The sequence below is a fragment of the Gouania willdenowi genome, chromosome 3, assembly GCF_900634775.1.
Source record: "Gouania willdenowi chromosome 3, fGouWil2.1, whole genome shotgun sequence".
NCBI lineage: Eukaryota > Metazoa > Chordata > Actinopteri > Blenniiformes > Gobiesocidae > Gouania > Gouania willdenowi.
Window position 1 is genome coordinate 41164574 of NC_041046.1, and position 18971 is coordinate 41183544.

The 18971-nt window shown below is 38.2% G+C and overlaps 1 protein-coding gene across 1 annotated transcript in view; it reads left to right on the forward strand.

Moving 5' to 3' along the window:
* LOC114460871 (protein kinase C-binding protein NELL1-like) overlaps window positions 1-18971 on the forward strand; it is a 376823-nt gene that overhangs the window by 148222 nt on the left and 209630 nt on the right. The gene's annotated exons all lie outside the window — the stretch shown is intronic.

Consider the following 18971-nt stretch of genomic DNA (forward strand, 5'->3'; position numbering starts at 1 on the left):
TGGTTTTCACCCACTTTACGTTAACTGCGGTGGATGTATCCGACTTCAAATACCTGTTTTTCTCACAACATTGAAAGCATGGTTGATGACAATGAGCACAAACTGTGTTCATTGTGAGAGCATGGACAGAAGAGTGATTTGTGGGGAGAATCATGCTAGTTTGGAGGCGTACTGCTTATGTGACTCAGAGTAAATTGGATGGTTGGTGCTCCAGTATAATCTACCAGTATATTATAACGACTCTATTCTTTTTATATCCTAAACATTCAAAGTGTTGAAGTTGTGAGCTTGTTAGTTTGATTTCTTCCTGCTGTTGACTGACTTTTTGGACTCAAGCGTCTCTAGTTGAAGTGAAAGTGAAGGGATGGCTGTGAGCTGTAGGAAACTTCAGAAAAAACCTCAGAAAAGTTAGACGTTGCTTGTCTTTGGTGAGTTTTTTCCTGTGGAGAACATCTAAGAACATCTTTGGTTTTTATATTTGAGAGTCACTTCTTTCTACCTACACTGCCTTCTTTGCAAGATGTAGCTACATTAAGAAATAATGATTAAATCCAAAATGAATAGTACTGATTGATTGATTACCTGACCAATGTTGCCTTTGCTTTGTATTCTAAAAAAAACTGCTGATCTTTTGCTGTTGTATTGTTATTTTACACATTTTACACACATTCGCATTTTTTCCCTTTCTTTTGATGTTACTTTTATTTTGTATTGACATTTCAAAAGCTCCCCGTGGACAATAGGAATGAAACAAAAATGTTGTGGAATGAAATAAAAAAAATTTTAAAAAAATGTCTATATAAAATTCAAAGGTTCACAAAATAAAATCCAGTAAAAAAGTTTTTAAAAAGCACAGACCGGGTGGTAGAAGGGTTGTCCTCTTATCCAGTTGTAGTTTTAAAGTTTTGCAATTATATCAAAAATATAAATCAAATAATATTTTGGTGACTGTTGTGGCAGTTGTGGATGAAATAAGACTGAGTTAAGTTTTAGGGTTGCAGGTCAGATATGCTTTTAGAGGCAGACTGGTCTGGGTTTCAGTGTGTGTGTGTCAATGAATCTAACATAACAATGACAGAGCCTCCTAGAAGAGACCTTGGTCAGTGCTATCAGTACGATGGTATCTGGGTACAGTATCTGGCCTGCTTAGGGTAGTTTGACCAGAACTGACCAGGAAATATTCTACAATTACATGTCAGTCCCTCCATTTGTTAAAACAAGACGAAATAACGTCTCCACGCTGAATAGCACGTCCCACGTTCCCGAGAATTCAGTCAAATGACTGAGTTCCACCGAGTAAAACGAGCATTAACGGTGGAGTAGTCATTTAAAAAATGGGGCCCCCGGGGGCCTCCTGGTGCCCCATGGCACTTACAGAGTAATGGGCCCCATTCATATATTGGTATGTGTCAATAATTCGGTCCCACCAACTGTCACAATATTTGACTCACAAATAAATGAGAAAACGGGGAAAAAAGGGGGGTGGGCCCCTAATCGAATTGTGGGAGACATAATCGTCTCATCATATTCATGAGCCGTTATGGCGTGACTCATCATATTCATTCATAGAGTATTCATACCAAACTGCATTCCGATCTAACGAGAACTAACAGAGTTGTAGTCATTACCCCATTACCCCGTGACACATACGGGGTAATGGGCCCTATTCATATTTTGGTATGTGCTAATGATTTGATACCACCAACCGTCGTAATATTTGACTCGCAAATAAATGAGACATCAACTTTATTTTTTTTTGGTTTTGAGGCCCCAAATCAAAAATCGGGCTCTGAGCAATAAAATCACAAAGTGCTGTACAGAGCTGTGGATAAATGAATACAACCGTATTACACATCCATTGATGATAGCTACCAAATTTCAGCTTGATCCGTTCACGAATAACAAAGGAGTAGCGGTTTTAACTAGTGTACACAACAAGAAGAAGAAGAAGAACAATAACAACAAGAACAAAGTGGGTGGCGTCTTAAGTCTGGTAGGCCGGCCTAAAAAAACTATTATTTTTAACACACATATCTAGGAAATCACCAGAGAGAGGCACCAAACACCCACACTTACTAACATATTTCCAGTATCTGCGATCTGTTTTTTCTATGTTTCAGCTACTCTTTACTGTCAATCACCGTCTCCCCAACACGTATGTCAGAAAAACAGTCAAAACCTGCAAAGCCCGCACACTTGTCTGGATACAAGCCAACGTGTCCAATCTACCCGGGGGGCACTGAACAATTCAAGCTGCATTTTGGATTTATTTTGGCAGGTCCAAAATGCAGCTTTCAAAACTTTTCTGTTACAGAAATGAAAAATAATTTAAAAATAAATAAAAAAATTTAGATTGATACATTTGTTTTCATTTTTTTATTTGTGAATCAAAACACTCCCACACACTGTTTCACACTTTTACAGATAATAGTTTTTCATCAACAAATATTTGTTACACATTTCTTACTCTTCATTGGGAACCCTAAAAGTGGTGCTCCAGAATAAACCGTGCAAGGTAGGGCGGTGCCCTTTGGTGGTTGGGTCCAAAACCCCCAGGGGACCTTGGACGCAAAAATTCACAAATGTCCGCCAGCAGGTGGCGCTATAACAAAGGTCAACCCGTTTTGGCCAATAACTCCCACACCGTTTGTTGCAAATTTAAAACCTTCATATCCACAGATTCCTTGAATAGCACTGAATTACATGGGCTAGGCCACGCCCATTTCCGCCTAACTTTCTTGGAGCAAAACTGCAAAAACTGGAAAACCTACTTTGTCAAAATCCTCCTTGGGGTTTTGTCCAATCAGCGTGAAACTTGGCACATAGAGTCTTCAGTTGGACGTGATATACAGTTAACAAAATGACTTTGTTCGGGTAAATTATGCGCAAATTATTACCGAGTAAAGTTTTCTAGCTAGCAATAAAAATGCGAACTGGCGCATATCTCAGTCAAAATTAATGCTAACACCAAATCTGAGATCCTTGGTTGGCATGTGACTGTGAAGAAACGCGCCAAATTTGAATGATGTAGGCCACTAGAGGGCGCTACAAATAATGAATATTTATATCTCCTAAATGGCATGACCAATTTTTACCAAATTTGGAGGGTATGATCTTGGGTCCCTCCTGAGGCGATATCTCAAAGTTATTTGTGATTAGTCAAAGTAGGCGTGGCTTATTACATCATAACACATAAATAAACATTTATTTCTGCTGAATTATTATGTTGAGGGCAGTGAAATTTACAGGGTAGATATAGAAGAGCACACAGATCACCCATACCAAAAAGTGCACCACTAGGTGGCGCTATAATGGGTGCAAATGCACTTTGGCCTGTAACTTTCACACTTTAAATCACATCATCCAAAACTTCATATCCACCTGTTAACAGCAAATGGCATGTTGGCCTGTGTCCTGACGCGCGCCACGAGCCCGTCATCCTTTGTGACGTACTTCCAAGGGCTCCGCGAAACCTGGGGGCCGAGTCACGCGGGAAGGCTTGGCCCCCTTTCGTAACTGCTTGCAGTTCTAGTTTTTATTGTTTCTGGTTTGTTTTTTGTTCTTTGCACCAAATGCCAGGTCAAATTCCTTGTGTTGTTTTAAGCTTTACTTAATTGTGACGTCCACATCAAATAAACAGTAAATACTCTATATATCTAATTACTGACAAATCAGTTGTCTAAAGGAATTTAAAAATATGTTCCTGATGTTATGGCTCAACTGCAAAAAGATCTGAACATCAGTACAAACTAAAACACCTCAAATGAGTAGAAAAGTCGCTTGAAAATCAAATGAGTTGAAATGACTTAAAAATGTCGCTGAAGGATCAAAAGGAAAATAATTTTTTAACAAAACTTTGCCTCCGTGCATATGAATCACTGCGTACAGATCACATGAAATCCTCAAAGCTTCCAGTCTCTTCTGTGACCCAACACGGTTGTGTTAATAAGTGTTTGTTGTCCCGGTAATTTTAACTCGGTGTGACATCATCCTGTCTTCTGCTTTAGCTCGTATCATGTGCTGGATTTGGTCCAATGGCCTGAGTTTTTACGTGTCTGCTGTGGGAGTTTTCAGCCTCATGAAATAACGTGAAAGTGTTTCTCTTCTTTGGATTTCATTTTGGCGTAAACATCCTAATCTGTGTTTGCTGGGGGCCGGGATTATGTGCGACGGAACTAATGACTTTATTTGATTAAGACGCTTCAGAGAAACACTTTGAGGATTGAGGGATTTACTCAATATGGGGTGTTGTTGTCTTTGAGTCTCGGTCCACTAAACACGCTGAGAGCTGGGTAGGCGTGACGCCCTCCGTGTTTCTGGCTCTGTTTGCTCTGCAGGGTGAAGATGTTTAGCCAGTGCTGCAGTCCAATCTCAGACACGGTCTGAGGGGGGGGCTGGGAAACACTGATTATCGGATAAACTCAGTAATGTGCTGTGGGGTTACACCCCTCCAAGCAGCTCAGACCTCATTCATAACCAGGATTAGTGATATCAGCTATAAGGCCTGATGATATTTCACCATCTTTCTCAATGTAGAATACAGCATAGGCTAGCTGCAGTAATGCTACGCTGTGGACCAGGGGCAACCAACACGGTGCCCGCGGGCACTAGGTAGCCCGCCTGGACCATGTGAGGGGCCCTCAGGAGCTCTAGTCAGATGTAGTTAGTACTTAGTAAAGTGAAATACTGCTACACCTGATACAGTTTTAGGATTAAATTAACCGTCTTTAAATGTTTATTCTCACTGAAACATTGTGACAAATGTTTTTAAGTCGTGCAGATTTGGTGTATGGTCAGTGGTATGTTCTTTATATATGACATTATTTTTGAAAACAGTGCATTTTTGTATAATATAACGTAAATTTAATGTTTTACAAATACAAATGATTGGTTCGGTTGTTTGTTAGTAGCGAGTAAAATAGGAATATGATAGTTTTCAATGAAATATATATCGAAAATGATAAGATTGCATAAATAAAGAGAAATGATGTTTCATGTTAAAACTTCATAATTTCTTACCTTTTTAAGTTACTGCGAGCCTTCCTTAATATCTCACCCTCTAATTAATGTGAAACCATAAACATTTATTATTTAAGAAGTGCTTTTCTAACTGGTTGCCCTTTGGACTATTCAGTATCTATGAAGTAGCTCACAGTTTCAGAAAGGTTGATGACCTCTGCTGTGGACCAGAGGCGGAATATGAGATTGTTGCCCCTGGGAAGGGGGCAAAGGAAAAATTTTAATTAAATACAGTATATAGAAAGTCTTGAGATTCAACCCAACATAAAAATAACGCAAAAATGATTAGTAACATAATTTATAATGTATTCTACAAAAATGTGCATCGACGCATCGTTTAATGTTGTAAATTCCTGATAAAATTTTGGAAACTAGACTACAAAAAGAAAATTTTGAACACTTTTTCCTGTGCTTCTAACCACTGATCTAATCGCAAATATCACAAGATTTGAATGTAAATCAAAGGGAAAGAGGTGAGCATGCCACGGGGAACTAAAGTGAAACTAAATGAACGTCACATTGACAATGGTTGCTCACACTCACCTACAACTCAGGAATTTGCATTAATCCAAAATAATTTACATTTATGCAAGATATAGGCCTACATACAAATGTACAACCACACAAAGCATTCCTAGGTGAATGAAAAATGTTGAATAAAACATAATGTGACGAAAAATGCCTTTTTCTTGATCGACAGTGCTCTCTTTTCAGTCACCGTGAGTTTACGTCAACACTCAGATGAGCACGTCCCTTTAAATGATGATGAGTTTATTTGTCATTGCACAATTTACAAAGCAACAGAGCAACTCAGTTACATTTTAGTTTCACCCCATCTAAGAAAACATGAAAAGACTATCACACATAACATTTATAACATGGGAGCACAGGAGCGCAAGGGCGGCGCCCCTTATTTAGATGAGAAATGGGATAACAATAATGGATGAGAAGAAAAGGTAAAAAAGGCAAAAACCAAACTGGGCCCTTGTAAGGAGAGGCAGAGTTTAGGATCATGAAAAAACTCTTCAGCAACATTGCGACAAAAACCAACAAACACAACATTCAATTCAATACAACAGCACGTTAGCACAGGGGATGGGTCTTTAGGATGGGTAGTTCGCAGGTCATCACTGCCCTTATGTCGCGACTCCTTCTGCCAACCGCTGGGAACGAGGAGGTTTGGAGGGGGGGTGTGAGATTAGTGAAGGTGTTTAGAGACGGGCTAGCCATAACATGACTGCGATCAGTAATCAATAGTGTGGCCACAAATTCCAATCTGGTGAAATGTTGTTGCCGCAAGGAATTGTGGGGCAGCATTATCTTGTCTCCTTTGGTAAAGGATGCATCGATGTTTCCTCGGCTAACGTAGGTTATAAAGGAAGCATTGAATCTCCTTTCCTTAGATTTTAGGGAAGTGGAACTCTCCTTATCATGGCAGCCACTTAAACACTTCCAGGGGTTAAGGAAAAGTGGATAGGAAAGGAGATAGGAGGGACTATTCAGACCATCCAAAAGATTGGGACCATTTCAATGAAACTTATACTATACTATACTATATACTATATATATATTTTGTACAGTCACTGTGTTTTATGGCACTCAAAAATATTTGTATATTATGTTCATTTTTCTAGCTGTGGTTCTTCGCTGTCATTAAATGTGACCATTAAATACAGTATTTCATTATGCAGATGAAACATTAGCACGTGTTTAATCAGTGCTGCGTTTACCAAGGAGCGTCACGGAGCTCAGCCCCAGGGCTCCGTGTTGCTATCGGTGACCTTGTGTTCTCCATAATGGCTCATGTTTCCTTATACCATTGAAACATGGTTTGTTGATCGATTTAAACTGAGTTATGCATGCCACATGTCAGTAAATAATGTCCTCCTTCAGCTGCAAACAAATTGCATTTTTAATAGTTTAATTTGTTTCTCACGGATGGAGGGAACAAACACAATGATTGGATAACTTTACTAGTTACAAATAATGTATATGAAATGAGCTGTATTTAATGTGTGTATGAAATGCTTCACGTAAACACGGTTTGTGTGTGCGGTTGTGATAGAGCAGTTCTATTCCTTGGTCACATGTTTCTTGGGGTATTTTGACTCACTAATTGCTTTGTTAATTACATTTTAATAAATGAGAAACAAACATGTCGGATTATGTAGAAGAATGTAAGGTTGTTATTTGTTTCTAGGGTATCCCATTCAGTCCAAGAGAAACAATAAATATAAATTAAAAATGCAATATACCAACATGACGTTTCTACAAGATACAATATAAATACGTGATAGTAGGTAAATGGATATAGAATCTGAATATTTAAAGTAATTGCATTAAAACTGTTCCACACGAGTATGTTTGTGCCTTTCAACCACATATGTCAAACTCAAGGCCCGGGGGCCAAATCCGGCCCTTTAGAGCATTGAATTCGGCCCGCTGCAGAAAGCAAAAAAAGTGAAGACAATCCATGAATCACTCTGTAAATTACCAACTAATTCAATTGTAGATAATTCAGCTAGACATCTCCAAATTAGTACGCAAAGAAAATTTTGATTTAATCTTATTTTAATCTCAAATTGTTAAGAGAACTCTCAATTTTTTTACCATGTCCTGCAAATTTCTACAAACTATTCCACAAAAGTTGCCCAAATTACATAAAAATGGGTCACAAAATGAAATTAATTGAAAGTAAAGTGATATCTGTCACTTATTGCTTTGATTTTATCAGTGCCTTATATATTTTATCATTTATTTATACGTGGAAGTCCAAACTAGAGCACAATAGTGATTGAATTACATATTTTCTCATCTAAAATCTGCGGCCTACTTTGTAAAAAGATCTGTGATTGGCTGATCGTCATGCTACTGGATTTTTAAAGATCTTATACAGAACTAAGAGAAGGTGCAAAATTACACTGAGAAGACTTAAAATAACAATATGCTCAAAGGTGAGTATGGATTTTTGGCCAAATGAAGCAATACAAAACTTGCATACTGCAGCTTTAAATACTGACCTGAGGAATAAGGATAATTATGAAAATGCATTAAACCAATGCTGATGCCAATGTTCTTCTAGTGCAGGAATGATTTGTCCGTGCAGAAAGAACAAGAAGTCAAATGCTTTCATATTTAAAGCCATCTGCTATCTAAAGATACACATAGTGTTGGTCCATCCCTTCCAACTGACGCTGGGGTTTAACTATTCTGTTAGAGAGGATTTCTTCACATGGACTGACATATTTTCCTAGTGTAGAGTGGGACATCTGCTCCTCCTGAGGAAAACAGGAGTCTGATAAACACGCTGTGGACTCACTGTTGATAAGAAAGCTGGACTCATTCTGTCTCATGCTTAGACCTACTTTTTCATAATTCATTGTCCAACACGGAGACATGCATAAGTCAATCGCTGGGCTAAGAAAAGCATGCAGTTACTGTGTGTGCGCTTAAAAAGAAAATCTGTTTTTTATTGTATTTTTGTTGCATGGTTGGTAAATCCAGTGAGTTAAGTGGGAGATAATGTCCTGATTCGTTAGGGCAGTGGTTCATGACCTTTTTGTGGATCGTGACCCCATTTTGAAGATCAAGAATTTCTGGCAACCCTAATTATATGTATTTTTTCTTTAGAATTAGTTATTGATCACGTTTGTGATACTGTATTATAAATACATAGTCGCAAGATTATTATTAACTTGATTTATATTTGTCAATAGAATACAGTTGTTTAAGATTGTGTGTAAATAATAATTAAAACATTTTAAAAAAGTATTTTTAATTAGTATTTTATTTATTTATTTATTTATTTAAAATCAATTACTAGACATTCCATTTAAACTCCAGGTGACCACACATGGGGTCCCGACCCCAAAGGTTGAAAAGCACTGCTTTAAGAGGGTAACGCACTGTGAGATATGAGAATTTTCCTGTTGAGTTTATTGTGCATGGTTACTTAATGTTGAGGTGACAACACTGCAAACCTAGCACAGAAAGTCAATGATTAACCATTTTCTAGGCAAGGTGAATTTAGTACATCGCATTTCATACACAAGGCAATTCAATGTGCTTTACAAGTTAACAGAAAACATTAAACAACGTAAAAATCAATAAACACATTCAAATCAGTCGTAAAAAATATTTAAAATCAGCAGTAAAACATTTAATCAACAGTATAATGATAGAATCAATGTATCCTATTATATTTTTCTCATTTCTTATTTGGTTTTCTTTTGTTTTATTATATCAGGCAACTTTGGAAGGTGAACTAAGAGACCGAAAAAACAAATTCTTGCAGACTTGTGCTTTCAGGAAACACTGTTGTGTGTGTATTAATGTGTGCTTTAAAATGAAAAGGATGCATAGTTTGTACATGTTGGTTGTGTGAATAACAGCTAAAAACGGAATCTGTGCTAAAGATGGACAGAGCACAGATTATTCACTGCACATTATTTGTTCTCTATGTTCTTGTACATAGAGGAGTGTGTTTCTTCACACATCTCTTTAATGTCAATGGTTTTCATAATGGAGCGATTAGTGGAATAATATCATCATCCGCTCTCATTTCTGGTGTCAATGATTTTCTTGGAGTCCTGGTAGATTAATTGACTTTGCACCTCATCTGCTCCGAGACATCACCACTGATGGGAGTTTACGCAAAATTTTCAGAAAATCTACACTACATTTTCAGAAAAGTTCAATGAGAATTTATGCTTTGGAATTTTGGGAATATTCATAATTAAAATAGATAATAAATGGTAAAGAATCAATGAAATTGTGGTAATTTTTAATCAGAATTAACCAGAAATTGGAAAAAAAATTTTCATTGATATTTTTGTTTATTAAATAATTAAATAACTGAAAAACTGTACCGTATCTTAACAAATATTAGCATCATAAAAAAAAAATCATTTTAACAGATGTATTTAGAACTTTAGTTCACGTCTTGTAAGCATCTTGTTTTTTTTTTTGTTTTTTTTTTAAAGACTTTTAAACATCAATAATGTGATTTTTAACTCTCATTCTCAGTGGAAAAAACTTCAAATTTAACACGTGACCTTGATACAATGCTGAGTGAATGTGATTGAAGAATAGCACAGATATTCTCAACTATCTGAAATTTGGTTGTTAAATTAAGATGATGCTAAAATACAATTTCCCAATTAAATTTAACATCCGCGTTAAGGACAAACCTTTAATTAATAGAATGAGTTCCCATCATTGTTTGTTAATTCCCAGGAAATGTTTCCAACTTTAAAAAATTCCTGCAATTTTGCAAAGTATTGTGTTGAAACTAATTACACTGATAGATAGTAATAATGTAAAACACTTTGGAGACATCTGAGGAAAGACTGGATTTGTTTTTGTGATACTGTCCATTTAAAGGCTGTGTGCGTGGCCCAGAGGAGTTTCTGCTGTATGTCTGCTTTAAGCTATTTCATAACTGTTGCAACAAATTTAAACTAAATCAAATTTTCTACTGGGTGCATGACTTATGATGCACGCACACTTTAGCGCGTTGCTCTGCAGGTCCAGTAGCTCACACTCTGCTCCACGTCTGATGTACGCACCCATTGTGCTTCCAAAGGTGCGTCTAAGGTAAATCCACAATGCATCCAAGGTGCATTTAAAGGTAAGTCTAAGGTATGTTTAAGGTACATCTAAGGTGCGTCCACAATGCATCCAAGATGCATCTAAAGGTACGTCTAAGGTATGTCTAAGGTACATCTAATGTGCGTCTATGGTGCACCACGTTGCGCCCAAATTGTGTCCAGTTGCTCTCAGATGGACCCAAGTGGGCGTCCAGTTGTGCCCAGTTTGCAGTCAACAATGGGTTTTTCCACCATGCTTACCTGTATAAGTCACCTGTGCTTAATTGATGGTGCACACCCAGTGACACCCAGCACCAATAAGCCAATCCGAACCAAGGTAAACACAAGCGGACAGCTACCTACTGTATATTATGGCTTCTACAATAATCGTAACCTCTGAATTGCAGGCTTTGCAAATACTCTTTAATTCCAACTGACCAATGGAGCTGCACAAATGTTTACCAGTGATGTCTGGCCATTTAATGGAACGCAGAGTGTATTCTAGTAAAACACATTTCCATAGTAATGGGTCACTCTGTCCTCTTTAATAACTCCTGTTGTCCTGTGCAACACTTCAGCAGTCTCTGCTTTCTATTTGCTATTGAGGGATAGATTTGGTTCACCATCTGTCTCATTCAGAGGGAATTCACTTATAAAACCTAATTGGGTCAAATTTCCACTGATTTCATAAAGCAGTATATTTTACCACTCTCTCTCTCTCTGCTGTCAATCACTGGCCAAGGTTTCCATCACCATGTTCCTCAGCCAACAGACTCCTGATTTTCTGTCTGTGGTTAATGAGATTAGAGCCCAGTGTGAGGCCAACACATCAGAACCTAAAAGACTATTTCTGTTTGTTCAGCTCGCCCTACTCGCAGGATTTAGGGAGCGGCTCTCTGATGTGTCCCCCGCTTTGCTAACAGGCTCTGGGATGTGCATGATCTCCAGTCAGTGTCAGCTGACACCACAGCAGATTCCAGCCCATCTTCTCTGCTTATCTCCATTAACTGGTGACATGGTGCGACTTTGGTGCTAATAACATCACATTTTCTGCGACTGAAGCAACCTGAAGCCCCGCGCGGGTAAATATAGAAAGTGTTCATGTAGCACAGTAAAGTAACCTCAGAAGATTTCAAAATAAATCATTTTGACTCTTTGGCAGGGATGATCAATGGGACAAAGAGAACAATTTTAGCCAAATATGGACATTACGTCATGGAAGAATATCCTGATTCTGGATCATATCTTGCTTTGTATTTGACCAATCGTAATGAAATTTAACTCAGTTATGTTGGGTTGGCTCCTGAATTACTGCACCACTGGATAGTGCATTTAATTGTGATTTCTCTTGAAAAAAATTGGGGTATCCAAACATTTAGATTAACTGTATCGTTATTAATGCGTTTTGAAATTTCTTCCAAGCACAGATTACAGATCCATAACTGCAAATACCTGGTAAAGGAGATATTTGGTGCTTGGTGGATGTTTGTTCCCCAATGCTTTTGTTTATGATACATAACCACAATATTTAGCACAAAAACGTGATTTATTGGGGCAACCTGATGCTAAGTTGGGGACAATTATAATTGTAATTCCGTAATTGATAATTAATTACAGTTAACAGTTAAAATCTGTTACTGTCGTAATAGTAATTCAATTGTTATTGAGTTTAGATAATTGACTTGAAAATGTAATTGTCATGAAAATTCTATAAAAATGTCAATTATAATTTAGCGCAAAACTGGGGAACCATGTTACAGTTCTAGTTCTATGTACAGTTCTACACATATGTAGTTATCATTATTATTTTTATTATTAAAATGTGTTTCATGTCAAACTTTCCCACATTTTACCATTTAAATAAATAAAGAAATAAATCGAAGGGTATACTGACACTAAGGCTCTGACACCCCCACCAAAAATAATAAAACCTATATTTTCATTGATTAGGAAGCCAATAGATAGGAAAGAAATTAGATAAAAGATGTTTATTTTTAGTGTATTTTACAGCTGATTTAGGACCAGTTATGATAAGAGATGCTAACAGAAAGCTAACACAAGAGGAAGGTTAACTTTTATTGGGTTGAATTAGTGTTTTACAATCTAAGGTTAATGTGAAGTAGGTAAATTCTCCATTGTTGTAGTGTCTCTGGAATGCTATAAACCAAGATGTTTCCATGGGATAAACATGAGTCTGAATCCCACACACCTATCAGAAGCTGTTTCTCCATTTTAAGATTTTCGCAAAATAAAAGCGATATTTCTAAATGTCAACAAAGTATGATTACGCTTTGAACATGTTTCCATTGAACATTGTTTTGGGCAGTAGCAACTCCTCTGAAATCTCATCCCGTGAGACTTTGCTGGAGGAAGACGGACGCTCCAAACCTCCTTATAACTCTCTGTATTCCTTTGTTGTTTCACGTCTAATGCGGCAGTAAATATTTTTAAGTATAATGCTAAGAAATGTCCCGGTCTGTCTTTCTGTCCACACACAGCGCGCCATGTTTTCTCAGAGAGAAGTACGTCGCGTTCTGTGACGTGTATTTGAGGAAAGTGTTTCCATAGCGCTTTTATGATACATTTCAATATCGAAACGTCTGCAATTCCTCTTCATGAAAGCGTAAAAACTATTGATCAAGAGGTTGGGGGTTTGATCCCAGTCTATAGCTGTCGAAGTGTCCTTGGGCAAGACACTGAACCCTAAGCTGTTCCCAGTGGTTGACTAGCGCCTTGCATGGCAGCTCAGTCCCATTGGTGGGTGAATGAGTTGATATTGTAAAGTGCTTTGGTACTACCATATATATATATATATAAAATATAAAATATACTGCTATATAAATCAAGACCATTTACCAGTTTTTATTGTGCTATTTAGATTTTGTGCATTCCCAAGGGTAATGGAAACACAGCTAGAGATATTTAGGATTTAGCAGGCCATTTGTGCTGCTTTGAGCATATTGCTACGTGCTGTTGAGGCTGATAAAGGTGTATGTTGCTGTGTTTACGGATGAGGCGATACCAGCTTGGTTCCTCGGCGGGACGGCGTTGCAGAGTGACGGAGCTAAACAAGCAAAGATATCTAGACGTGTGTGTGTGTGTGCGTGTGTGTGTGTGCGTGTGTGTGTGTGTGTGTGCGCCTTTCGTTCCTGGTTGGAAATGAGCCCATCAAAGGCAGCAGCTTCCTGCTGAGCAGCACAGGATGAAGCACGTCTCCGTGCGAGCTTCCATGTGTGCTAGTGTTTGTTGTTGTTGTGAATGTTCAGGAAAAAAAAGGCGGGACACGGACCAAAGAGGTCTGATCCACTTTGTCCAAAAGCACTTCGTCCGAAAGCTTCAGTGGTCAAATGTGATTGTAGAGCTGAGACGGCGTTCCTTAAAGTCACGGATCACAGATCTATCTCTTCTCTTCTGTGTGCAGATCCTCCACCGTAGGGTCGGTGCTGCTCGTGAGCCTGTTTCTGTATGTACGTGTGTAGCTGAGCGGTCGTGGGAATTCAGATAAGCTCACGGAAACATGTTACATATCATCCCGAGTGCAACATCTGCCCCCACTCTGCAGCTAATCTGCTAAAACTGACAGTTTCTGCTACTTATTCCCGCTGAGTCTGGCCACGGGGAGAGACAGTAAATTGCACACCTATTAAATGTCGTGACTGTTCTACAGACACTTCCAGGATCAAGTCATTACACAGTGCTTTCTCACAAATGAGAGGTAATTAGTGAACATAAAGTGTCTTATTTAAAGGGCTTTGTTTGGATGATCATCATTTGTTCTGAATCATTCTGATAAGGGTGGGATTGTGTGCGCTGGCTATATGGATGGATGGCCCTCACTCAGTATTTGGCCTTTGCCCTTGGATTGTAATACACACACATACATAGAGTGGGGTAAAAAAAAAAAAGTATTTGGCAGCCACCGATTGTGCAAGTTGTCCCACTTAAAAAGATGAGATTGATTTTTAATGAATTTATTTGTATAATAAATAAATATTTGGTCAATAAGAAAAGTTCAACTCAATACTCAAACGTTTCCTGTAGATCTTCACCAGGTTTGCACACACTGTAGCTGTGATGAGCTGTAATAATAGATCCATCAGTTGTAGATTGGCTCATGCCAGTCTCATACAGGTCTACAGTGTTGTCCCTGGTGTCCTTAGACAGCTCTCTGGTGGAGGTTGGAGTGTGACTGTTTGAAGGTGTGGACAGTTGTCTTTTATGGAGATAACCAGTTCAAACTGGTGTCATTAATACAGTTAACCAGTGGAGGATAGAAGAGCGAGAGAAGTAACAGGTCTGTGAGAGCTAGAATTATTGTTTGTTGGTGCAAAATACTTGTTTTACACAATAATGTACAAATAAATGATTTAAAAATCATACAATTTGATTTCCTGGATTTTTTTTACCTCTCACAGTTGAAGTTTACCTATGATGACAATTACAGACCTCAACTTGCACAATCGGTGGCTGCCACATACTTTATTTCCTCACTGTACATCCATACTCATGACAGCATGCTTCCAACAAATAGCTCTATAACACCTGCAAGCACACATGTACCCCCTCTATTCACTCTCTAAGCATTTCCTTTAGGATTCTCTGCACATTTGTCACTACAGTGGCGCAGCAGATTAACGCCTTCACAATGGCAGCAAACTGTAATACCAGCAGCATGACTAAAAATGACCTCCCTCTGTCCTCCCATGTCCTCTAGGGCTGGGTATCGCCAGGTACCTCACGATACGATACATTGCGATATTTTTGTCCACGATAATGGTATTATCACGATACAGCGATTCTGCAATAATCAATATATCGCGGGAAATTTCATCCATGAAACATTACGATATCTGTGTCACTGAAGAAATTCAGAATTTGACTGCACTGCAGCCATTTGAAAGGAATTACAAAACATTGTCAATCAATTTCACATGAATGACAGCCAAGTAAAACAAAGTGTGTACTGCGCGCGCGCGCACACTCACACACACACAATGAAAATGTGTAAATATCCACTCCTCACTTATTGTCTCATTGTACTGTGTATGTACTGCATTATCTCTGTGTATCATGTACATACTGTATATATATATTGTTTTCGTCATGTCTTGTATGTTGCAATAAAAATAAAAAAATCCATATTTGGTGCCAGTGAATCGATAACGTTTCGCAAGACGAAACCTTGTGATACATCGTCGTATCAATATTTTGGTACACCCTAATACCTCTTTACTCTTGTATTTGACCCCCCCCCCACTCAGTTGTAACACTGCCCTCTATTTTTACATTGTCCTTACTAATAAAGTCCAATGTATCCTGGTGACCAACACAATTATACAATATAATGAATATATACAAAAAAGCACAAATGTTGAAAAAAAGAAGAAATGTTGCCTGTTTGTACTTCTCTGTGGGATTTCTGCTCCTGCTGTGTTAGAACAAGAATGTAGTGAAAGAGAATGAAGGAAGAAACAGCATTTTCTCCTAATCCACTGTGGAAAAGGACATTGTGTTTGGAAAAATGATATATTAACAAACAGCAGGTGGATTAAGATCAGGACAAGCAAAAAAAGCTGTAAACAACACTTTGTCTGCTTGCTGTTTTTAAAAAGCTTGGAGCATGCACTTGAAAGCTTGAGGTGTTCCAGGCAGAGGGATAGCTGCATGCAGACATTTAGTGGAACGTAATAACAAGCTCATGTCCCAAAGCCTTGTGGTTCCAGGCCAATCAGTCTCTCTTATAAGAAACTTTTCTAATGACACTCTAGGACAAAACTTGTTCTCCATTAAATATAGTGGCCTAATAATTCATCCAGAGCTGTTTTTTCACACTTTATGTCCTGTTAAAGTGATGTATATTATACATAGTTGTCCCAAAAGGAGTTGCTGGGCTAATTCCTGCAATTACTCTGCAGTTCTTATTGTGTGATTAAGATTTCTGCAGAGGTCTCCTTTAAATGCACTTTAATGAGCATATCATCAGCCGCTGTTATTCCCTGCCACCTTGAGACACTTGATGATTACTGTAGGTTAGTGTTATGTATGTTAATGTAATACACAAAGATATTACACAGGAAGAAGAAAGAGAGACAAAGGAGATGAGCTATGCGTTACTTTATTTACCCTGACATTGTAGATGTCTCTATAATAAGTGTATTAAAAAGGACACTTGAGAACGCCACCCCTGGGAGTCACTGTATTATAACTCTAATTGTCTGTCTATGCTAAGATGACAAACTATGGATGAAATGTAAAGGCAGGCAGTCTTATTTTTTTTTTTTTTTTGCTGCACGGCAACTTTTAAGATTTTTGGCTCGTGCAAAAAAGTGGTTTATCCCTAAAAACGAATTAATGCATAGACAAAGGATACGCAGAAAAGACCATATAGTGTCCTGAGTATCTCCTCATCATTGCTTGTGTCATTGCCCTGAACAGCTCAGTAGATACCATGTCATTCAGAGGAATCACAACAAAGATAAAAGCTCAGAAATAAAAATGGATTTTGAGACGTAGCAAATAGCTTTAAAAAGAAATAGAGTTTTTGTTCTGCAGTTGTTCTCATCTGAACCGCTTTCATGACCTGCCAAAATCTTAAATCAAATGACTTGTTTTTTAAAACCCTCAATATTTATTTGACACAAACTGAGCTTTTAAAGTGGGAAACAAAAACCTTAGCGAGGATATTCCTTATTATGTGTCTTATTCTGCTGCTTTTTAAGTTTAAAAACTAAAAAAAAAAAAAAGCCTTTTGTTTGGCTAAAAGTGCACAACAGGAACAGAAATTAGCATAATTACTTCTGATACTAAACGTTTAGTGGATTTAAGATAATTGTTTTCAAAATACTAGACTTGTGGTTATACATCACTTAGGAGCATAAATATCATATTTTTTTCCTGTTTTTCATCATTCATGTTCCTGTGACTGACTAAAAATGGCTCTTTGACCTATTTTTGGTTGGTTTAAAGCATCTGTCTTAAAGGACAGGCAGCATGTCACAGTACTTTGAGTGGAACCACAGGAGGAGATTGTTTTCTGTATCCTATAGACCCTTTCAGGTCCAGTATGTGGCAGAGGTCTGCTGGAGTCACAGTGGGTGAGTGCCTTGCTAAAAGGTCAGAAGAGCAGTAATGTGTTCAGTGTGTCTGTGCCCCACTCCTCCCTCCCTCCCTCCTGCCCCACTTCTTAAACTAAACTCTCTTCTGGGTGACATCCATTCCTGCCGTCTGCACTTCACTGGCTGCATGGCTTCCAGCTTTTGGCAGCGCTCCGTTCCCATGCCTCCCTTCCTCATATAGTTATTTATCCCTGCTTATTTTCCTTCAATTTACCAACCAATTTCCGAGCCGTGGGGGGATTGGAGTGGTAATCCCCCAGCCAGAGGGTTTGCTGGCTTCCTGCTCTGAATGGTTTATGGGCTGCTTTTCAGATTTTGCTGGAATTGAGCCTGCGAGCTCCCCTGCAGGCTTGGGAAACTTATTTGCTCTAAGTAGCCTAACGGGAGAGAATGCAGATTTTCCCAAAAATTGAGTTAACCCAACACGATTTTCAGTGTACGTTGTTTTGTTTGCAGTTTTGTCCTAAATGGCCATTGAAATCACAACTGAGGGATTTTCTATTGACTTCATTTCTGAGTTGGGTCTTTTCATTAGTGAGACTTTCTGTGATAAGTATGTTTACTGTGTTTACAGCAGTGTGTGTGCCGGACTGTTTCCTACAACAAAATTGCTGCTTGAAAGTTTGTTTTGATCTCCCCTGGAAACGCAGACATATTGACATAGTGGGAGAAGTTTCTCACATTGAATTGTGATGTTTTTACTTAATTCTGACTTCAAATTGACACTAAATTGAAAGTTTACATTTTGTATTTATATTTACTCGTTATTGTGTATATTTTTATTTATTTATTTGACAGAGACAATGCAGACAGCCATAGAGGAAAAAAAAAAAAAAAAAAAAGATGCAACTGACGCGATGCTATGTGTATAGCTAATGCTAATTCTCAACTCCTGTCCCTGGTTGAGCTTTTCCCTTAATACAAAATGTATAAAAGCACAATCTTAAAGACATGAACTTATTTACAGCAGTGATCAGCATTTATACATTCCCACATTCAGCTCAACACACACTAACTCATCACACAACTTTGATTTGTTTTGAGCCTTTCAACTGTGTGATGCATGTGACATGTGTAGGCAGTGAGTTCCACAGTTTGATGGAAAAAGCACACTGACCAAACGTGGTTCTACGGCTGAGCATTGTGAACTTATTACTGGAGGTGCTGCTGGTGATTCTGTTGCTGCTTTGTCTCTGTATGAATGAACTTAGTGGCTCTGGTAAAAGGTTCTTGATGCATTTGCATATTA